This window comes from Schistocerca gregaria, chromosome 9 (assembly GCF_023897955.1).
Source record: "Schistocerca gregaria isolate iqSchGreg1 chromosome 9, iqSchGreg1.2, whole genome shotgun sequence".
Classification (NCBI taxonomy): Eukaryota; Metazoa; Arthropoda; class Insecta; order Orthoptera; family Acrididae; genus Schistocerca; species Schistocerca gregaria.
The window spans coordinates 252,411,099-252,436,144 of NC_064928.1; positions in this window are offsets into that span (position 1 = coordinate 252,411,099).

Genomic DNA, 25,046 nt, shown 5'->3' on the forward strand with positions numbered 1-25,046 from the left:
GGTCATCAGTCCCTAAGCTTACACACTACTTAACCTAAGTTATCCTAAGGACAAACACACACAGCCATACCGGAGGGAGGACTCGAACCTCCGCCGGGACCAGCCGCACAGTCCATGACTGCAGCCACTTAGACCGCTCGGCTAATCCCGCGCGGCAGCACATTATCGTACAAGCACATCATATATGAGAAAAACAGCCCATGCCTGATAAACACAAGAGTAATACGTGCCTTTAAGAATTCACTATAAAAATGATGTCAAAGAATGTAGACTCTGGAAGACCTTACAAATAAAAATGCAGAAGTATCAGAGATATAAGCTTACTAGTGTTCGGTGTCGTAGGACCGTTTGTGATCACCTTTGTGGCGACATAGCGAATCATTATCTTTGCATTTACATTTAAATAGCAGATCGTTAGTAATATGAAGTGAACATAAGTTATGTAGTATAAAACAACCAATGTCTGCAAGGAGCAGACGAAACGAAATACAAAAGCCAATGAATCACAACATAACGATGGAGGAAGCGCCAGTAATAATATAAAAATATTAAATATAAGAATGAGAGTGATGAAATAGGTGTGGGGAGGAAATATGGGGAAAGGGTGGAGGAGAAGAGGAAAAGATATTATTACACGAAGGTTGTATGAGACTGGGAAGAAGAAGAAGGTGAGTGGTGGTAGGGGGTTGGAAAGGAGAGGGGGGCCTCCAAGCGCAGTGTACAGTTAGTGAGGTGGATAAGTAGGAAAGCTAGTGTTACAAGTGGGTAGATGCGGGAGGGGAGGCAGAGGGAGCGGAAGGGGATTTGAAGGAGGGGAGCAACAAAAAATATGCGTGGATACTTGACTGAGTGTTGAAACTGGTTAGATCAGAATGGTGGTGAGGGATTGGGAGAAGGGTATGACAGTCAGAACTTAGAAGTACTTAAACCTAAGGACATCACATACATCCATGCCCGAGGCTGGATTCGAACCTGCGACTATAGCGGTGGTACGGTTCCAGACTGTAGCGCCTAGAACCGCTCGGCCACGCCAGACGGCTGGCAAACTTTGGCCTTGTTTGGGCTATGGCAACAGACGATCACGTAAGTGCCTTTGCTAGCAGCACGACATCGCCTGCAGCCTCTCTCCTGGGCTCGTGGGCATGTCGGTTGGACTCTAGACAACCGGAAGACCGTGGCGTGGTGAGATGACAACGCAATTCAGTTGGTAAGCGATGATGGTAGGGTTCGAGTGCGGCGCTGTCTCGACGAAGCCCTGGACCCAAGTTGTGAACAAGGCACTGTGCAAGCTGGTGGTGGCTCCATGGTGGTGTGGGCAGCGTCCACATGGACTGGACTGCGTCTTCTGGTGCCACTGAGACGATCATTGAATGAAAATGTGTATGTTCGGCTGCTTGGAGACCATCTGCAGCCATTCTTGGACTTCATGTTCCCAAAGAATGCTGGGATTTTTATGAACGACAATGGGCCATTTTACCGGTCCAAAATAGTCTGAAAAACATTCCAGACCGTTCGATGGAATCATTTGGCCATCTAGATCGCCCAAAATGAATGCCATCAAACATTCATGATGCGTAATACAGATGAAAGTTCGTGCACGAAATCCTGCACTGACGAGTTTCCCAGTCACGGACAGCTATAAGGTCAGCATGGCTCAGTATTTCTTCAGGATCCTCCACAGACTTGTAGGGTGTATGCCACGACCAGATGCTGCACTACACCGGGATACAGGAGATCTCACAAGATATTAAGAGTTATCCATGACTTTTGTCACCTGTGCTGTGAGGTGGCTATAATTTTGCACCTTACAAGCACTCATCTACATACTTTGTCCTGATGTACAACCCGAATTCGGTATCATTTGATAGGTTGTACATCGTATATATGAGTATTTAAAGAAGAATGACATTGTCACGTACACCTTGTAAATAGTTGTTATCGCTTATTGCATGAAAGGTGACGGAGTGTCTTTATAATCGAAACGGCGTAATGAATGATTGCCTATACTAGTAGAGGTTGGATCGCCAGTGGAAATGAAACGGTGGCAGGGACAAAGAATCCAGTGAAATATTTTTAAGTGCTTTATCTGAAAACTACCTTGAGCAGTTAAACAGAAAACCGACTCGTGGCGATAATATATTAGACCTTCTGGTTACAAACAGACCCGAACTATTTGAATCAGTTAATGCAGAACAGGGAATCAGCGATCATAAAGCGGTTACTGCATCGATGATTTCAGCCGTAAATAGAAATATTAAAAAAGATAGGAAGATTTTTCTGTTTAGCAAAAGTGACAAAAAGCAGATTACAGAGTACCTGACGGCTCAACACAAAAGTTTTGTCTCAAGTGCAGATAGTGTTGAGGATCAGTGGACAAAGTTCAAAACCATGGTACAATATGCGTTAGATGAGTATGTGGCAAGCAAGATCGTAAGAGATGGGAAAGAGCCACCGTGGTACAACAACCGAGTTAGAAAACTGCTGTGGAAGCAAAGAGAACTTGACAGCAAACATAAACATAGCCAAAGCCTTGCAGACAAACAAAAATTACGCGAAGCGAAATATAGTGTGAGGAGGGCTATGCGAGAGGCTTTCAATGAATTCGAAAGTAAAGTTCTATGTACTGACTTGGCAGAAAATCCTAAGAAATTTTGGTCCTATGTCAAAGCGGTAGGTGGATCAAAACAAAATGCCCAGACACTCTGTGACCAAAATGGTACTGAAACAGAGGATGACAGACTAAAGGCCGAAATACTAAATGTCTTCTTCCAAAGCTGTTTCACAGAGGAAGACTGCACTGTGCTTCCTTCTCTAGATTGTCGCACAGTTGACAAAATGGTAGATATCGAAGTAGACGACAGAGGGATAGAGAAACAATTAAAATCGCTCAAAAGAGGAAAGGCTGCTGGTCATGATGGGATACCAGTTCGATTTTACACAGAGTACGCGAAGGAACTTGCCCCCCTTCTTGCAGCGGTGTACCGTAGGTCTCTAGAAGAGCGAAGCGTTCCAAAGGATTGGAAAAGGGCACAGGTCATCCCCGTTCTCAAGAAGGGACGTCGAACAGATGTGCAGAACTATAGACCTATATCTCTAACGTCGATCAGTTGTAGAATTTTGGAACACGTATTATGTTCGAGTATAATGTCTTTTCTGGAGACTAGAAATCTACTCTGTAGGAATCAGCATGGGTTTCGAAAAAGACGATCGTGTGAAACCCAGCTCGCGCTATTCGTCCACGAGACTCAGAGGGCCTTAGACACGGGTTCACAGGTAGATGCCGTGTTTCTTGACTTCCGCAAGGCGTTTGACACAGTTCCCCACAGTCGTTTAATGAACAAAGTAAGAGCATACGGACTATCAGATCAATTGTGTGATTGGATTGAGGAGTTCCTAGATAACAGAACGCAGCACGTCATTCTCAATGGAGAGAAGTCTTCCGAAGTAAGAGTGATTTCAGGTGTGCCGCAGGGGAGTGTCATAGGACCGTTGCTATTCACAATATACATAAATGACCTGGTGGATGACATCGGAAGTTCACTGAGGCTTTTTGCAGATGATGCTGTGGTGTATCGAGAGGTTGCAACAATGGAAAATTGTACTGAAATGCAGGAGGATCTGCAGCGAATTGACGCATGGTGCACGGAATGGCAATTGAATCTCAATGTAGCGAAGTGTAATGTGATGCGAATACATAGAAAGATAGGTCCCTTATCATTTAGCTACAAAATAGCAGGTCAGCAACTGGAAGCAGTTAATTCCATAAATTATCTGGGAGTACGCATTAGGAGTGATTTAAAATGGAATGATCATATAAAGTTGATCGTCGGTAAAGCAGACGCCAGACTGAGATTCATTGGAAGAATCCTAAGGAAATGCAATCCGACAACAAAGGAAGTAGGTTACAGTACGCTTGTTCGCCCAATGCTTGAATACTGCTCAGCAGTGTGGGATCCGCACCAGGTAGGGTTGATAGAAGAGATAGAGAAGATCCAACGGAGAGCAGCGCGCTTCGTTACAGGATCATTTAGTAATTGCGAAAGCGTTACGGAGGTGATGGATAAACTCCAGTGGAAGACTCTGCAGGAGAGACGCTCAGTAGCTCGGTACGGGCTTTTGTTAAAGTTTCGAGAACATACCTTCACCGAAGAGTCAAGCAGTATATTGCTCCCTCCTACGTATATCTCGCGAAGAGACCATGAGGATAAAATCAGAGAGATTAGAGCCCACACAGAAGCATACCGACAATCCTTCTTTCCACGTACAATACGAGACTGGAATAGAAGGGAGAACCGATAGAGGTACTCAGGGTACCCTCCGCCACACACCGTCAGGTGGCTTGCGGAGTACGGATGTAGATGTAGATGTAGATGTAGATGTAGAACAGCAGCCGAACGGTGGGGGCACCTGACTGCTGAAGCACAACAGAGTAGCGGCTGGCCGGTGTTGTAGCTAGGCCGGAAGGATAACCGGAAAATGTGAAAATCTTGGACGGAGCAGAGAGGAACAAGGAAGCGGTACCTCGGAAATCACGCAGGCTGGGTTATTTCCGAGGGTTTTTACTCTGAGAAGCATGCCGTTGTATGAATTCCTAATTAACGGGGATAGGTATTTCCTAGCAAACTTTCCGCGCTGGACGACAAAAGACTAAAATATGGTTGGTTGGCGTCCGGAAGTGTCTGTAGAGAGGGAGAATATTCCGTGGTTTCGACAATATGATCCGCTTTCTGCAGTTACAAGGGAGGGGAGCCGAGCTTTGCTGGGAAGCCAGTGGTGGACAGAATGTGGTCTTCCGTTTTGACTGACCGTGTGTTCGACGGTCGCTCGTTATCACCTTTTGTTGGTAGAGACGGACTTGCTGTGTTTGTTCTTAGGAGATTTTTATAGTTAGAACGGTCAGGGACTGTACTGTTGCGAACGTATACGCTTCTGGACTTCGCCTCCGGGTAGGGAGTCGTCATTGAGTACTCAGCGTTTAGTGATTGAGAACACTTCCTCTGTCCACACTCACTTTGAGACGTCATATGAATACAGTCCTTGTGGCTGGGAGCTCGTGTTTCTTGTCTGTAGAACACTGAGAGGAGAAGAGCGTGTTAGATTATACTAGACAGAGGACCGCCTTCCGCCGTCCTACTGTTTGAAAGAGTTTTTTTTTTTTTAAATATATTTTGTGGCTGGAGTTCTTCCATCGAGGCAGTCGTATACGAGAACCATCACTCCGACACACCGGACGCAGTACATACGGTAATATTGCTAATTGCTTCGGCTTGTTAGGACTAAAGGAAAACAGCTGTGATCACGTTAATTTTATTTCCACTGAGGTTGCACACCACTGTAGGTCATCTTTAAAAGTAGTGTGTTCTAGTGTTCGGTACGTAGATGATGTCAGTCATCTCGCGTTATTTATATTAGATTGCGTAGCCATGAAAGGGGCAGATTTGGGCAACTGAATAATCATATTAGTTAGGAAATCCATTTGTATCTCTTTATGTCCATATCACATTGATATATAAACATTTGTAATATATGAAGGGGTTTTAAGCCACAATAAATGTATAAGCAGAAACAGCATTTATCGTTTGTAGTTACTTAGTTACTATTCCCCTTAATCATTCATTTATGTTTATGCTGTAAATTATATGTTAAACAGCAAGATGGAGGAGATAATATCACCGTTCAGAGATCCTGAGATCTGCTTCAGAGGGTAGTCAGACAGGGCGAAATCTTCATTTTCGCGTTCAGTATTTTCCGTTGCGGACATTCATTTTACATCGGCCTTCAATAGCATCCTAGACAGCGTACAATACATCGAGCACGGATGCCATGGGGGAACGTGTTGCGTCACGTGCGCCAATGACTATTCAGCAATTGTTAACGAACTGGAGGAGGAATGAAACTTTCTACCGGAAGAACTCGTTTCCAACGTCGTGGCCAGCGCGGCAGCGAGCTGCACAGCACGCAGTAACGCCCGTGGTGATGACACACCCTGTTAACAACCATGCCCTATCTTTTGTAATGCCCGGGGACCACCAATAATAGCGGTGACTTCAGTATAATTATTGTCTTTGAATAAAAGCGTTATTTCTGTTCCTTTCACTGTGCATTTCTTTGAGTTACCTTCTGTACTGTACTGTAGCAGAGCTATATTACTTGTCAGTGACACATGAAAATTATTTTAGACGTTGCGTTTTGCACACCAGTATATATCTCATTATTGTACTGATTAACAGCATTATCTGTGTAAGACACTGTCGCCATCTGTAAGATAACTACAGGATACGAACCACTTCTGCAAGTGAGCTAGCAAGTTCGCATTGCCTGTGCCAGAGATACAATATTTCCTCATGTTAGATGCGTGTGAGTTAATTTAACTTGGACAAGATACCGCACTTTGCAAGGCCACGCTGTACTCGCTCGGACGGTTTCGTCACACAGATCCGTTGTATGTAGTACGCTTGTCGCACGTTCTTTAGCAGTCAACGCCCCACCGCCATCTCGGCTACATCTCCAATTTGCAAACACTGCCGGCCTCGTGGTCGCTGCGAGTGTTTTCCGCGTGTACGGACTGGCCTACGCCCCCGCTGCCGCCGTGTTTACAGGGATGGCCACAGCGGCTGCACCCTGCCGATCTCTCCGGCTAGTCCGCCCTCCCCCCCTCCCCAGCACACACACACACACACACACACACACACACACACACACACACACACACACACTCACCCCTATTAGCTCCCCCCCCCCCCCCCCCCCAGTGTTTGCGGACGGGGCTAAGCCCGGGCCTCGCCCCCATTAAGGGGCACCCACCCCCGCCAATTAACGGCGCTAATTAATTAGTTTCTGTCGCCAAGACGGCGGGGGTCCGGCGCCGGCCGGACAGGGGAAGCAAAACAAAACAGGGCGGCGACAGGGAGGCGTGGCGCCCGTCAGCCAGCAGGCAGTGCCGCGTCTCCACAGGTCAACCGGAGGAGGCGGCGACCTCCAGGTCCCCCCTACCCTAACAGCCACCACCACTGTGCAAGTACGTATGATTTGAGAAAGTCGGCCAGCCAGTTGGAGGTATAAAAGAATGACCATGGTTTCAGCAACTGTAAAATTGTCTTCAGAAGTACGATGAAGGTCGGAAAGTAATGCACAATTATTTTCCTACAAAAAAAAAAAAAAATCACTTACATATTTTAAATACTTTTGAATATAGTCAACAACATTCTCAACACATTTCTGCCGTCGTGGTCCCAGTATCTTTACACCATGTTCGTAGAAGTCCGTTTGGTTGGATTGGTTGGTGGGCTTGGGGGAGGGGACCAAACAACGAGGTCATCGGTCCCATAGGAATAGGGAAAGATGGGAAGAAAATCTGTGGTCATCGGTCCCAACGCATTAGGGAAACTCGGCCAGGAAGTCGACGGTGCCCTGTCGAACCTTGCCTGAAGAGATTCAGGTAACTGACGGACAACCTGCTTCAGGGTGGTCGGCCACGGGTTTGAAACATCGTCCTCCCGAATGCAAGTCCGCCTCGCTCGGTCCGGTTGGTGGAATATGGCATCTGTCGGAAAGCATTGGCCGACCAAGACTTCCTTCATGCGACCAAACAGATAAAAGTCCGACTGGAAGTATGAATTAAAAAGAATCGCCTTCAGCCAGAACTTTTCGTGTTTTATTAAGTACGCGATGCATTTAGGCCCCTGTGCGTCCATCATCAGGTGTAATTTGTCTTAATATATGCTTTATTTTTTTCTCTTGAATGAGGTGAAATGCATATTCGTGACACGGAAAGTCTGATGTTAGGTTATGAATTTCGTAAGTCAAAAGCGGAAAATATGTGCGAAATATGTGCGAAAGATGAACAATGTAAACTTAACATATAATCCAAGAAAAGCACCAGTATATATTCCATCGTTATCATACTTGTCACTTCATTCGAGAGACACACTTGCAAACACATGTTTGTAAACACTTCACAGATGTTTTTGTACATGGCGTAGTCAAAGATGAATTTATTCGTAGTGTTAAACATATAATTATTAAACAGTTGACATATCCAGGAAATAACTTGAGCCGGCCGTTGTGGCCGAGCGGTTCTAGGCGCTTCAGTCTGGAACCGCGCTCCTGCTACGTTTGCAGGTTCGAATGCTGCCTCGGGCATGGATGTGTGTGATGTCCTTAGGTTAGTTAAGTTTCAATAGTTCTAAGTTCTAGGGGACTGATGACCTCAGATGTTAAGTCCCATAGTGCTCAGAGCCATTTAAATTTGGAATAACTTTACAATAGGTCTTCAGATTTACTGAATAAACGTGGCCTTACGAAATCTGTTTGTTCATTAAACATAAATTCTGTTCTTTTTTTTATTTTGTGGATAAACTTAAAACAAAAGTCCGACGTTGCGAGGTCCAGACTGCATTGGAGCAGCTCCCATCAAGTTTTGGCTGCCTTCTCGCTAACAGGGCAGCAAGTTGAGGACGAGAGTCGTCATGAGGAAGTTTGGTACAGTCAGCTTCAATGTTCCGGCGTCTGTCACGAAAGACTCGACGCAACTTACCCCGTTTTAATGCGGACTACAATATTGTCAGTAGTCCCATGTTTAGCAAAGTCCACCAATAACGCACCATGCGTATCCCAGAACACTGTCACAATCACTTTTCCTAGCAGACTGAAACTCGCAGAATTTTTTTCGTACTGGGGAACCAGCAAGCTTCCATTCTGTAGAGGCCTGCTCGGTATAGGGTGTACCCACGACTCATCACCTGTGACGATTCAGTTCAGAAAGTCATGCCTTTCTGTGACATGTTAAGTGATCGAATCTTGTCATCACTGGCTGGCACTTATGACTGTCTGTCAGGTCCTTAGGCATCCAGCGAGCACTAATTTACGAACGAAATTTCAGCTTGTCATGAACTATATCGTACGCGGCACCATAAGAAATGTCGAATTGCTGCGATAAGGTCCGCAGTTGCACACGGCGGTCGTCCTAAATTGCTGTCTCAGTGGCTCCGACATACTGCGTGGTTGCAGCTCTTAGCGGCAACCCAGAACGTGGCGATCCACTAAGGCTCACTCGGCCCCCTTGGAAGAAAGCACAACAGCTGCAGACAATGCTACAGTCTACACAGTCGTCCCTATATGTGCCACTTCTGTCCCTGAGAATTTCATTCGCTTTATGCCCTATGGCGCACAAGTATCTAGCTACACTTCGTTGATCTTCACAGGCTAACGACAATAGCATGTGCGCCATGTTTGTTTCGTAGTTCAGGCTTCTTTCGCTGGAGGTGAACACGAACACAAAATACCCTCCGTAGCGCAAAACTTCAGACTGTATCGTCGTGAAATTTATACCTTCCAGCTGCAATACCAGAGGAGAAAAAAATCATCGTGCATTACTTTCCCATCCCCTCTCGTACATGGACCTATCGAAGAAATTTATTCACATTATAGTTAAAAGGAATTATCGAAGTGGCAAAGGATTTACAAAACCACTGGATAAAAGTATGATAAACAAAAATTACTTACAAATAAGACCAAATAATGGCGACGAAAAAATTTCAGAAGGTTAAAAATGGTTCAAATGGCTATGAGCACTATGGGACGTAACATCTGAGGTCATCAGTCCCCTAGAACTTAGAACTACTTGAACCTAACTAACATGAGGAGATCACACACATCCATGCCCGAGGCAGGATTCGAACCTGCGACCGTAGTGGTCGCGCAGTTCCAGACTGAATCGCCTAGAACCGCTTGGCCACACCAGCCGGCAATTTCAGAAGAAAGAAGCTCGTGTCAATTAACATGATACATATGACCATCAGTGAAACCAAATCAGATCCATTAAGAAGAATTCTCACTGGGAGATGGGCAAAGCTTAAAAGCTTTCACATTAAAATGCACAAGGAATTTAAAGGTCTAACATTCGGCGTGGTGTCTGTTTGTTCTATATTGTGTCTCCCTACCACTTTCGCGCAACGACGCTCTGAGCGTGTTTTTTTTAGGGAATTGAGTAGTTTGAACCTGGGACCTGTTGCTGGTAAAGAGACGCCAGACCAAAAACGACACGTAGAATTCAGAAGAGTTCAAGGGTTCAAGGTATTCCTATTTTTAGTTAGCTGGTAAAATAACGTCGAAAAAGCAGTTAAGTTTATCATTGGAAAGTTTATTCTACTCACAAAACATTGATTATAAATTGCACCATTGATAAAACGAAACGTTTTAATACAGGACGGTAAAAACCAACTGCGTTCAACAAAAATGTGAACGAATAACCCTGAATGGGTTTCCTAGTTCTACAATGGATCGAAGGATGACCTATGCCATATCAGATCTATAATATAGGTTTAAATTAAGTTTCACAAAAGAGAAAACTATCAAAATGGTCTACAGTAACCCTCAATTATCTTTAATTACTTATCTAACTTGTCGTAAATTACAGTGGCTGATGTGGCTTCTCAATAACTGTATAACAGAAAAATCTTCGTGTTTTAGATTTTTACTTCAAGTGGCAAATGCGAACACCATGAGCTTTACTTGACGATCGACACTAGTATTACGCAAGAAAGGGGGTGTAACAGATGAGACTTCTGCAGTTCTGAGTGAAGCTTTATGCGCTGTTATGCGGCATCGCGTGCGTTCATTACCTTGTCGGTGTTCGTCAGGGGGCGGCGGGCAGCATAGCTCCGCTCACCTCGCTGTCTCGGAAGCAGCTCTCTCGCAACTTCTCCTTACTACAATTTACCGAAGTTAGTTTAAAAAAAACTGTCTGGCTGTGTTTTCATCTGACCAGTCAGGGTCTCAATGTTAACCTTAAGCGCCACCTACAAAAATTCTGTCTATACAATGAGAAACGTTATACTTATGGTGGTGGGGCAATGTTTTTAAAGTTTGCAACGTAACAGAGACGCGAAAAAGTCTCACGCTAAAACTTGCAACTGGTGGTGTCGTTTTAGCGTTATCGTAAGATCTATACTGTTCTTCTGGAGGGCTCTATCTTTTAACATGGGCTGGGGGGTGGTCCTAACGTAACAGAGACGCGAAAAAGCCTCACGCTAAAACTTGCGGGTGGTAGTGGCCCTTTTTGTGATATCGTAAGATCTGTACTGTTCTTCTTGAGGGTTCGATTCCCGGCGGGTTCAGGAATTTTCTCTGCCTCGTGATGGCTGGGTGTCGTGTGATGTCCTTACGTTAGTTAGGTTTAAGTAGTTCCAAGTTCTAGGGGACTGATGACAATAGATGTTAAGCCCCATAGTGCTCAGTGCTATTTGACTCTTCTGGAGGACTCTAGCTTTTAACATGGACTGGGGGGGGGGGGGGGGGATGGACATAGCGGTTAGCTGGAGACGTGTGTGTCAGTCCCTTATCGTAGGGCCTTTTAGCTTAAAACGGTTCTGCTCTCGGCTTCTGTTCTCCTTTCTCCCCTCGGAATTGCGTCTGTCAACGGTGGGGAGGTATGACATGCATTTAGGCATTCTTGTGTTGGTCTGTGGTATTCCATTTGCTCACTCGTTACTCGTATTACTTTGGTTAATTTAGTGTCACGATTAATTCGGAGGTATGTGACATACTACTGGGTTTGCTTATCATGTCAGGGTTTTCATGGAAGGTGTTGGATTTGCCTGACACCTTACAAAGGTAGTGAAATGGCTCATATGTGGCTGGAGCCATGCAGCGACTGACAAAGTTGTCACAGTGTACGAAATAGGAAACATCGGTAGGTGCCGTACCTTCACGAAAACATGTGTGCATTGCTAACAGATAAAGTGTAAACCATCAATAGTCACGTTGTATGGGAAAGTGCCTGAGATAATTTTTTAAGTAGTAAAAAACGGGAGAATATGGTAGGTAGGGAGGGAGAGGAGGTGACACTTAAAAATGAATCGTGTCAGTAGAAAGGAGGATCAATGGAAAGAAGTAAAATACTTTACAAGAAAAAGTAGAAATTTGATGAGAATAAATGACAAGTGGAGGCCACCAACGAAATGCAACTGCATTAATCTGTTTACAACCTTCAAAAAAACCGTCGACTCCTACGCAGCAGCTGATCGTCCAACGTGTTACCATATCTGCTGAATATGAGTTTGAAAATTTCCAGTTCTTCAAAAAAGTCTAATATCCGCTCTTTAATCTCCGTTCACAAAATCACGATTTCTCCTAGATCTTTAGTGGGGCGATTAGTGAAGACTGAATGTTCGTCAAATGTGGAGTGGTGCACATTACCATCCCTTTCCTAGTAAACCTTCTTTATGTCTCACTTTGTCGCCCTGCCAGTTTGGGAAACCATAACAATCATTTCATAAACACCTGAATTAGTAAAAGGGTCATCAACATTGTTAATTGTGGAACTGCTATGAAAATGAAAACGCTTTGGTGGACAGGGCTGAAGAGTGTCATATCCGTCTTTCCTTCGATGTTAAGTAATGGAGCGCTTTCAGATCCGGTACTTGCAAAGTGGATCACAATCCTTTCTCTAATCTGATAGGAAAAGTAAACCACTTCCGCCCACACTGCCAACACTGCCCAAATATGTTTTTTATTTTCTTTGGGGTTAGTACCTTTCCCTTACTTAGGAGCATTTTCTAGCCCAGAAGGAATTCTTGAAAGGCCGATTGAAGGATCATCTTAAGAAATCTCGGTAAATGTTTTAAAATTTTATTTTTGTTCGGGTCTCTCGGAGTCAACGTATTTTGAGAATGAAAACACCACCCAAGTAGGCTGTGTTCTTTTTATTCTACTTGCCATTGGCCAGTTTCAACCGTGGGTTATTTCTAAGCACATATCTTAAGCTCCTACTCTCATTTCACATTCTAAATCTTCGCTGGTACAAGTGGACAGGTATACAGCGTATTTCGGTGCGTATGTGAAACGAAGACGAGACAATAGTTCACATGCTTACGTCCCTTAGCCCACACACATCATAGTATAGCACAACTGTTATGATATGACCAAAGCTGTTTATAATCCTATCTGTGGATGGCTCATAACATTAAGTAAGCTACTAGCGCAATATTCAGCGGATAAATGTGTAGGATGGATCTTACCAACAAGCGGAAGGTATAAGCGCATCGTCGGAGCCGTGATTGGGCCCTTTTTCAGTATACTGGTGTCATCACAAGCTGGCACAGTTTTTGAAGGATCCTCCAGTGTTACGGATGATTCATTAATGTGGGTCAAGAAAGAAAGTGAGCCTAGTATAGCGCAGGACACGGTACTTAATGTTTCCTTACTGCATTTCCTTATTCACCTGGGAAAGGAACTTGATTTAGCGACAGTCCCAAAGGGAGACGTTATAAATTTCAACTTACTACAGTTCTCTGTATCTTGTTGTTAAGATATGACACCATTCATACGAGGGAATATTTATAACATTCTTGTGTTTTAGCCTCAGTAATCGAATTTCAGACCATCGAAATACACTACTGGCAATTAAAATTGATACACCAAGAAGAAATGCAGATGATAAACGGGTATTCACTGGACGAATTCATTATACTAGAATTGACATGTGATTACATTTTCACGCAATTTGGGTACATAGATCCTGAGAGATCAGTACCCAGAACAACGACCTCCGGCAGTAATAGCGGCCTTGATACGCCTGGGCATTGAGTCAAACAGAGCTGGGATGGCGTGTACAGATACAGCTGCCCATGCAGCTTCAACACGATACCACAGTTCACTGGCGTATTGTGACGAGCCAGTTGCTCGGCCACCATTGATCAGGCGTTTTCACTTGCTGAGAGATCTGGAGAATGTGCTGGCCAGGGCAGCAGTCGAACATTTTCTGTATGCAGAAAGGCCCGTACAGGACCTGCAACACGCGGTCGTGCATTATCCAGCTGAAATGTAGGGTTTCGCAGGGATCGAATGAAAGGTAGAGCCACAGGTCGAAACACATCTCACATGTAACGTCCACTATTCAAAGTGCCGTCAGTGTGAACAAGAGGTGAGCGAGACGTGTAACCAATGGCACCTCATACAATCATGCCGGGTGATACGCCAGTATGGCGATGACGAATACACGCTTCCAATGTGCGTTCACCGCGATGTCACCAAAGACGGATGCGACCATAATGATGCTGTAAACAGAACCTGGATTCATTCGAGAAAAAAATGACGTTTTGTCATTCGTGCACCCAGGTTCGTCGTTGAGTACACCATCGCAGGCGCTCCTGTCTGTGATGCACCGTCAAGGGTAACCGCAGCCATGGTCTCCGAGCTGATAGTCCAGGCTGCTGCAAACGTAGTCGAACTGTTCGTGCAGATGGTTGTTGTCTTGCATACGTCCACATCTGTTGACTCAGGGATCGAGACGTGGCTGCACGATCCGTTATAGCCATGCGGATAAGATGCCTGTCATCTCGACTGCTAGTGATACGAGGCCGTTGGGATCCAGCACGGCGTTCCGTATTACCCTCCTGATCCCACCGATTCCATATTCTGCTAACAGTCATTGGATCTCGATTAACGCTAGCAGCAGTGTCGCGATACGATAAATCGCAATCGCAGTAGCCTACAATCCGACCTTTATGAAAGTCGGAAACGTGATGGTACGCATTTCTCTTCCTTACACGAGGCATTACAACAACGTTTCACCAGGCAACGCCGGTCAACTGCTGTTTGTGTTTGAGAAATCGGTTGGAAACTTTCGTCAGCACATTGTAGGTGTCGCCAACCTTGTGTGAATGCTCTGAAAAGCTAATCATTAGCATATCTTCTTCCTGTTGGTTAAATTTCGCGTCTGTAGGACGTCGTCTTCCTGGTGTAGCAATTTTAATGACCAGTAGTGTAGAAGGCCATGTAAAGATGACAGAAACTTACAGTACAGTAGTTTCTCAAGTTCTGACGTCCAAGCTTCAAAATGCTGTCTTTGAATTGGTGGTAAGATGGTGTATTTATGATCGGTGTCAGTGGAAGTTTTGCCAAATGAAATCGTCCATTAATCTGCAAGCATCTCGTAACGGCGTAACTCGGTAATGAGGCTTCTTTATTCGTAGCGGTCCCGGATCGAATATCGTGCCCGCAGGCGGCAGTAAAAAAAAAAAAAAAAAAAAAAAAAAAAAAAAAAAAAAAAAAAAAAAAAAATCCCTGGAAAGGCTACTGTCCCAAATTTGCGTACCAATAAAACAGTTCTGGACTTGGCGAACACGAATTGCAGTAAAGTGAGAACCAGTAGCATTCTACGATCGTTTCACTCGCGCGTCGGCTGCATTATTCATGCGCTCCTCTGTTAAGCAAGGTCAGGACAAGTTTGGGCGCCGGTCAGGTCGTGACGTCAGTCGTAAAAAAGAGAAAAAAGAAACGGAGAGAGCAGAGGAGGTCCGCGGAACCAGTTCCGTAACACCGGTAAGCGTTTTAATGCGACCCCGAGCTGCCGTCTGCTCGCCCAACGACGTAACGTTAACAGCTGAAAATCCGCCGTCGCCCGGTTTATATCCGACGTTAATTCCATCTGTTCGGCCTAACTGGTAATGGGCGTTGGGCAGAGTCCTCTGCAGGCATTTACCGTGCTGTTTGCAACAAATTAACCTCCCTCGCAGTGGGCGTAACTCACAACCGATGCTTACACGTGCATCAGCTGATAATGCGTGGTGTGACGAACGGCCGGAATATACGAGCACAGAGGGAACGGTGTCAAATTGTTACAGTTTACGTCGCGAACGGTTTAGAAGTACACCGATATGGCGGATTCGTTTAATGGATTGTGCCTGTTTGCGTAGAAGAGTGTGAGTGTGACGTAATAAAACGATTAGGTTGGTAGACTGGATTCAACGCACACTACTATGCTAAACTGGAGGAGGAAACTGTCTTTCCCATGATGCGTCACTGACAAAGACGTAGCTCGACCGAGACTTGCATCATACATACAAAGAACTGCTAAGCATAGTGCAGAAGGTAACCGGAAGAAATACGCATCGAGACGGACAGAAATATTTTTAGCGCAACGCAATCTGACTTTCAATAATATTCAAAGATAATAATAGCTCAGAACCAGTTTCGCGATTTATGACGGACTCCCGGACATTGCCAAAAGGTGTGACATGGTTGTTGACAGAGCACGTGATCACCATGGGCGGCAGTGTATGGTCTCCAACGTGCTCCCAGGCCGGCCTTGAGGTTGATAAGGAGCTCCTGTGGTGGAGTCTTCCAACCAACCACCACCAGCCCGTCCGACAACTGCTGCATACTTCACGACGCACCTCACACGTACACGGTGGGAATTAAACCGGGGAACAGGCAGACCACATCATTCAGCGATTATCCTCTTTTTCCAAGAGCCTCTCGACGTGCGCTATCTCACGTCTCGCATTGTTGTTGTTGTGGTCTTCAGTCCCGAGACTGGTTTGATGCAGCTCTCCGTGCTACTCTATCCTGTGCATGCTTCTTCATCTCCTAGTACCTACTGCAGCCTACATCCTTTTGCATCTGCTTAGTGTATTCATCCCTTGGTCTCCCTATACGATTTTTACCCTCACGCTGCCCTCCAATACTAAACTGGAGATCCCTTGAGGCCTCAGAACATGTCCTACAAACAGATCCCTTCTTCTTGTCAACTTCTGCCACAAACTACTCTTCTCCCCAATTCTATTCAGTATCTCCTCATTAGTTATGTGATCTACCCATTTAATCTTCAGCATTCTTCTGTAGCACCGCATCTCGAAAGCTTCTATTCTCTTCTTGTCCAGACTATTTATCGTCCATGTTTCACTTCCATACATGGCTATACTCCATACAAATACTTTCAGAAACGATTTCCTGACACTTAAATCTATAATCGATGTTAGCAAATTTCTCTTCTTCAGAAACGCTTTCCTTGCCATTGCCAGTCTACATTTTATATCCTCTCTACTTCGACCATCATCAGTTACTTTGCTACCCAAATAGCAAAACTCCTTTACTACTTTAAGTGTCTCATTTCCTAATCTAATTCCCTCAGCATCACCTGATTTAATTCGACTGCATTCCATTATCCTCGTTTTTCTTTTGTTGATGTTCATGTTATATCCTACTTTCAAGACACTGTCCATTCCGTTCAACTGCCCTTCCAAGTCCTTTGCTGTCTCCGACAGAATTATGTCATCGGCAAACCTCAAAGTTTTTATTTCTTCTCCGTGGATTTTAATACCTACTCCGAATCTTTCTTTTGTTTCCTTTAATGCTTGCTCAATATACAGATTGAATAACATCGAGGAGAGCCTACAACCCTGCCTCACTCACATCCCATCCACTGCTTCCCTTTCATGCCCCTCGACTCTTATAACTGCCATTTAGTTTCTATACAAATTGCAAATAGCCTTTCGCTCCCTATATTTTACCACTGGCACCGGCAGAATTTGAAAGAGAGTATTCCAGTCAACATTGTCAAAAGCTTTCTTTACGTCTACAAATGCTAGAAACGTAGGTTTGTCTTTCCTCTCTAGCTTCTAAGACAAGTCGTAGGGTAAGTATTGCCTCACGTGTTCCAATATTTCTACGGAATCCAAACTGATCTTCCCCGAAGTCGCTTCTACCAGACTTTCCATTCGTCTGTACAGAATTCGCTTTAGTATTTTGCAGCTGTGGCTTATTAAACTGATTGTTCGCTAATTTTCACATCTGTCTACACCTGCTTTCTTTGGGATTGGAATTATTATGTTCTTCTTGAAGTCTGGGCGTATTTCGCCTCTCTCGTACACCTTGCTCACCAGATGGTAGGGTTTTCTCAGGACTGGCTCTCCCAAGGCTGACGTCTCGCATTATCATCCATAAAAACGAAGTCACTGTCGAATAAACCCCTGAAAAAAACGTTCATAGGGGAAGAGTCACAGTAACGTCACAGTAACTTTGACTAGTGAGTGTACAGACGTGTTCACATTATTAGACTAAACGATTTCTTTTGATACACTTGCGTTTTATGGTGTAAAAGTAGGATAACTGATTTGTTTTAATGGTTTGATTGATGCCACGTAATTTACCCTTCCAAGCTACTCACAGATCACGGAATTTTTCACAGTTAGTAACAGTTTTCATTTTCCCTCCAAACTGCGTTGGTGTGAGTTGTCTTGTACATGCTTTGAAACTGTGTTTACCGTAATGTTGTATGTTTCTGTGGTGTACTTCAGCTTGCTGTTTATTCTATCAACTTCTAGCTACATTAACAAGACAGTATATACCTTGTGCACGTGCATGTTTTTAGCTACAGGAATAAATCGTGGTATTTCGAAAGAAGACTAAAGATGTTTCACTTCGGATAGTTTCGTCTGTGGTAGCACTTCTGGCTGAAAATATTTACACACATCAAGAAATTACCGACAGAATGAGAATGTCACAGAAAACTATCAGCAGAATGAAATCTTCAGAGCAGAAAGGTGATGAATACAAGCGCAACAGGAAAGGAAAATGTGGACCTAAAAGATAAATCAGTCCTAGAACAATGAGAAGACTTACAAACATGGCAAAAATGAACTGTAAACTTAGCTCTACAGACATGAGCCGTCAGCTGAAATCTTTGCGCGTTGAATTTTTACCTGTGACGGTGAGGAGGCTGTTTGAATGTTTTTTAAAGTCAAGACGACCAAGGAAAATACAGGAAATCACAACTGCCATGAAAACCAAAAGATTTTAGTGGTCTAAAGAACTTCAGAAGTGGACAAGTGCCGACTGGGCTAAGGTATGTGCAATGATGTGGTAACTTAAGTGGGTCTGTTCTCTAAAGTTAGGAGTTTTGGATTAAAATTGTCATTTTTTTTCTTTTTTTGATACTGCAGGAATGTACATTTGAATTTTGGGACTTATTAGGTCTCCCACGCTAACATTCCAGAATTTTGTAACTTGCAATTTTGTACACATGCTTCAGGTATACTTCAGTGATGAATCTGTATTCACTGTGATGGAAGAAAGCAGCCAGTATGTTCGTCGCAGACCTGGAGAACAGTTCAAAGCTGAGCGTGTGTAGTAATGTGTGAAACATCCAACATCCGTTATGGTCTTGTGTGTGATGTCCGTGAAAGGAGATAATTAGCAGAACACATGCATGTAGTGACTAAATGTGTGTAATCCAATCTGAAATAAATACTGTTTATTACGTAGTGTGTGGCTGAGTTAGGACTTTACCCATTTTATTGTCCGATTACTTAAAGGTTTGCATGGGTAACTTTTTATATGGAAGTTTCATTTATGGTAACAGCACAATTAGGAATCATATTGATTAACCTTCATTTTCTGAATCATTGACCAACAGAAGAGGGGTAGGATCATCGCAGGTATCTTTCCTTTGTATTGAGAACAATTTCTTGCAGTGTACTAATCTTAATCACCGTTTTTCCTAACTGAATCGCTAAGTTTATCACTAAATATATAATAGAAATAAACAGTGGTTAATTGATACAGTCACAAAAACTGCAAACAAATAGAACCTATGCAAATCATCATCCACAGATTACACATTGTTGAAGGGACCATGAGGCAAGAACAATATAAAGAAATCCTTGAAAAGGAACTTTCTCGCAAATAAATTAGTGGTTTCGTAATAAAGATGCAATTTTTATGAATGATGGGCACCTTACCACAAAGCCAAAAGTGTTTCCATGTCCTTGGAAGAAAAGCAACTGAAAGTTTTGCCCTGGCCAGGGAATAGCCCGATATGAAACCAACTGAAAATTTATGTGCTGTTGAGAAAGAGAGGATAAGGAAATTTACAATAGCCACCAAACAGGATCTCATGGAGAAACCGGAGAAAATCTGGTACCATGACAATGATATTAAAATGTCATATGAAAAGTTAATAAAAACTTTGCCAAATAGGATAAAAATGTTAATTAAGAACAAAGGTAAGCATACAAACTATTGAATGTCCAAATATAATCTGTATGTGGATGTCGTCGTCGGCTGATACTCGTATCCGAGTTTTCATTTCTCTCCTGAGATTCCCTTTGCCATGGTTCAGGCTTGGAAATGTATTTGATGGCTTAGTAGTCCAATCCTGGCATGGAACATGTGACCACAGAAATTACAAATGATGGAAGGTGGAGGACATGGCTGCGTCTGGAGGAGTGTGCGTCTATGGCGTTTGTCATTCTCCAGTCTTCGGCGTTCCCGCTCACAGTTCTGAAGAGCATTTGAGGTAGTTGAGCGCCAGCGACTGGTATCTTCTGCTATGGTGGACTGGTTACTCGAATCGATGTTCAAGGTTTTAAGATTTTTATTATACTGATCCTTATAGCGTTTGAGAGAGGCACCTCGCTGCCTTTTACCTGTGCTCGCTTCAATGTACAGCATGTGACGTGGAAGTCTGTCATCTGCCAATCCACTGGACACCCCCAACCCATCTTAGCTGGTGCCCAATAATGAGAGCTTCTATACAATTTATTTTCGCTTTGTCAAGAACTGTGGTGTTCGATATAAAGTCATCCCATTTCATGTTATGTATCTTAGCTTCTGTTGGTTGAAGCGTTCTAGTTTCTTCAGATCGCGGCGATACAATTCCCAGGTTTCGCAACCATACAGCTGCGCTGAGATGACAATAGCTTTATACTTCATCAGTTTGGTGTATAGTGGTAGGTCTTTACTCAGGAAGACACGTTTTCTGAGACAACAAAACGCTACATGGTCAGCACGTATTCTGTTCTCCACGTCTTTTTCAGATGAGCAATTAGAGGACAATATGCTTCCTAGATAAAGGAAATGGTCCACTTGTTCGAAGGGTGTGTCAGAAATGGATGTAAGTGTGTAATAAATGTGAAGGTTCCGAAAAAAGTATTTAGTCCAATAATTTGAAGACGTCTGTATTGTGTTCAAAGATTTAGAAGTCAGTAAGCCCATACAACTTTGTGCCTCTCCATATGGTAACAGCTGGACCAGCAAAGAGATCATTTCCAAGAATGATGGACATACCCTCTGCCCTCCCTCCCCCTCTCCCCCCCCCCCTCGGCCCCCCTCTGCCCCCCTCGGCCCCCCATCTGCCCCTCCCTTTTGTACCACCACTGTGCCCCTCTGTCGAACATAATCGTTTTGTCTCTTGCTGTGTTGTCACGTCTGGAGCATAATTATACATAGGGATATTAGTCTATAGAAGGTGCCACAGATGACAATCAAAGGCGTCCAGCTACGAAAATAAAGGGCGCATCAGACCACGAGTCCTGGTTATAGGGGCGTATGACGGGCGACTTTCAGGTTGGTATCCCACTGCTGCCTGGGTCATCCCCAACCACGTCTTGGGCCTGGAATCACATTGACTGGAGTAGAATTCTCTTCAGTGACGAGCCCCGCTTAGAACTGAGCCCAGACGACCAACGAGGACGCATCTGGAGACGCACCTCACAGCGGTGGGTTAAAAACCTGACTCGCTTGCCACACTGCCTGACAACCAGGAGCAATTGTCTGGGGTGCCATTTCATTGCATAGCAGGACAGCTTTGTTTGTCAACCGCGGCACTTTTACAGTACAGAGGAATGTAGACGATATTCTGCAGCCCGTTTTGTGGCGCTTCATGGCAAGCCATCCTGGGCTTACATTTCAGCAAGATAGTTTTAGAACTTAATTCCCGGCTAAATGTGCCATTCAATCTCATGCCTCAAGGACAAAACAACTATAATTTAAAACCGGCTCAAGGCCAATCACTTAAGACTAAAAAACAAGAATTTGAATTTTAAAAGTATAAGGCCTCATCTTAAAACATTTCTCTAAATTAGGATGAAGGTCCAAACAATCTCACGCCATAAGGGCAAAACAACTTTAAGTTAGATGGCCGTGGTGGCCGAGCGCTTTTGGGTGCTCAGTCTGGAACCGCACGACCGCTACGGTCGTAGGTTCGAATCCTGCCTCGGACATGGATGTGTGTGATGTCCTTAGGTTAGTTAGGTTTAAGTAGTTCTAAGTTGTAGGGTACTGATGACCTCAGATTTTAAGTCGCATAGTGCTCAGAGCCATTTGAACCAATTTTAATTTAAAATCGGCTAGAAGCTATACATAAACAAACAACAAGGGCAAATAAGAAAAGGCAGCACATCAAACGGCGCTCAGAAGTTTCCAAGGGTCGGCCTGGAATTCAAACACCAATGATCTCCTGAGAGCAAAGACAGCAAGTCCGTTTGTACCAACAAAAGGTGATAACGAGCGACCATCCGACACGGGCGCTCAAAACCAAAGACCTCTTCTCTGCACCGCTGGCTTCCCAGCAAAGCTCGGTTCCCCTCTCTCATAACTCAGGAGGCGAATCACGTTCTCGAAACCACGGAATATTCTCCATCTCTAGAGATTCTTCCGAACGCCGAGCAACCATATTTTAGTCTTTTGTCGTCTAGATTTGGAAGTTTGCGAGGAAATACCTGAACTAATACAGTGGTACGCTTCTCAGAGTAAAAATCCTCGGAAATAAACCAGCCTGCGATTTCCAAGGTAACACTTCCTCGTTCCTCTCTGCTGTGTCCAAGATTTTCAGAGTTTCCAAAGTATTATCCGGTTATCCTTCCGACCACGCTACTATACCGGCCGTCCGCCAGCGTATTGTGCTTCCGCGCTCAGGTGTCCAACCCGACCGTCTTGGCACTTCCTGTGTGAAGCAGGACCATCACGGGCTTCTCCACCCAGGGCTTGAGTTTCGCCTGCAGTTTCATTCCCTCTGGCGTTCCAACCTCTAATAGTATAGGCAATCATTCATTACGCCATTTTGATAATAAAGTCACTTTACATGCAATAAGTGTTAACAGTTATTTAGAAGGTGCATGTGACAATGTCAGTCTTCGTTAAATATTCATATATATGTTGTACAACCTACCAAATAATGCCTAATTCCAGTTGTAAATCACGGTAAAGTATGTAGACGAGGGCTTGTAAGGTGCGAAATTATAGCCACCTTACACATCGTATCTGCCAGTTCTGGAATGCACTACCCCGAGTCATTGTGAATTAATGCGTTTAAAGAATCTTCATGAAAGCCTGGAGGTCTTCTTGAACATAGAGAGTCACTAATGTGAAATGCTCTGTCCAATGGCATTATCCCTATACACTGAGAGTTGGCAACACTCTCTTAGGATTTGAAGGTTGGCTACAGCGCGCATACACAAGCTCTGGAATCTAAGATACTGTTGTCGCGCTTCGCAGCGCACGGATTGATTAGCGGCAGTTTGGAGGCCAGTGTAGGAGCCCGCCTGCTGCGGTGCGCACGTGTGTTGGGCGAGGGGTCGTCACCGAGCTGCCGTATGCCGGGTCCGCCAGCAGCCAGTTGATATTTTTTATAACTTGCAGCGCGCTTATTAATTTAAAGAAAAGGGTTTCTAAACATTCATGGTGGTGTCTGTTTGTACTATATCGTGTCTCCCTACCACTTTCGCGCAATGACGCTCTGAGCGTGTTTTTTAGGGAATTAACTAGTTTGAACCTGGGACCTGTTGCTGGTAAGGAGACGCCAGACCACACATGACATGTAGAATTCAGAAGAGTTCAGTGAGACTAGCGATGATATAACCAAATACTAAATGATCTCAGCGTCAGCTCCACTGCACTCCCTGTAAAAGAATCTTAATACTAACTAAACATAGTGGAAAGGGTTGAAGGCTTTCCTATTTTTAGTTAGCTGCTAAAATAACGTCGAAAAAGCAGTTAAGTTTACCATTAGAAATTTTTTCTACTCACAAAACATCGTTTATAAATTGCATTATTGATAAAAGGAAATGTTTTAATACAGGATGGTAAAAACCTACTGCGTTCAACAAAAATGTGAACGAATATTCCCTGAATGGGTTTCCAAGTTCTACAATCGATCGAAGGATGACCTATGCTATATCACATCTATAATCTAGGTTTAAATTAAGTTTCACAAAAGAGAAAACTATCAAAATGGTCTACAGTGACCCTCAATTATCTTTAAATACTTATTTAACTTGTCGTAAATTACAGTGGCTGATGTGGCTTCTCAATAACTACATAAAAGAAAAATCATCGCGTTTCAGATCTTTTCTTCAAGTGGCAAATGTGAACACCATGAGTTTTAATTAACGATCGACACTAGTATTACGCAAAAAGAGGGTGTAACAGATGAGACTTCTGCAGTTCTGAGTGAAGCCTTATGCGCTCAAAAATGCGGCATCGCGTGCGTTCATTACCTTGTCAGTGTTTAAGCAGCGTCAGGGCGGCAGCGGCCGGCGCAGCAGCCATCCAGCTCGCCGTCTCGGAACCAACTCTCCTCTAACTTCTCCTTACTACAATTTACCGAAGTTAGTTTAAAAAAACTATCTGGCTATGTTTTCATCTGACCAATCTGGGTCTCAATGTTAACCTTAAGCTCCGCCTACAAAAATTCTGTCTATCCAATGAGAAACGTTATACTTTTCATGGTGGGGCAATGTTTTTAAAGTTTGCAACGTAACAGAGACGCTAAAAAGTCTCACGCTAAAACCTGCAGCTGGTGTGGTCCTTTTAGCGTTAACGTAAGAGCTATACTGTTCTTCTGGAGGGCTCTATCTTTTAACATGGGCTGGGGGGTGGTCCTTGACGTACCTGAGACGCGAAAAAGTCTCACGCTAAAACGTGCGGGTGGTAGTGGCCCTTTTTGTATTATCGTAAGATCTATACTGTTTTTCTGGAGGGCTCTAGCTTTTAACATGGGCTGGGGGGTGGTCCTTGACGTACCTGAGACGCGAAAACGTGCGGGTTGTGTGGCCCTACTGGTTAGATGGCGCCGTAGGTGTCCAGACCTTCCCTTATCGTAGGGCCTTCTAGCTTAACACGGTTCTGCTCTCGGCTTCTGTCCTCGTTTCTCCCCTCAGAACTGTGTCTGCCTCACGGTGGGAAGGTACGACATGCATTTAGTCATTCTTGTGTTAGTCTGTGGTATTTCATTTGCTCACTCGTTACTCGTATTACTCTGGTTAATTTGGAGCTATGTGACATACTACTAGATTTGCTTATTATGTCAGGGTTTTCATGGAAGGTGTTGGATTTGCCTGACACCTTACATATCACCACCCTTCGAACTTAATTTTTGCACTGAATTTAGGCAATGATTGAATCGTTGTCTAAGTCAGTCAAAAATTATTCCGGTGTCTAAATTTTGTTGCCTACTGTTCAGACACGTTATTCTGTTGTATGCT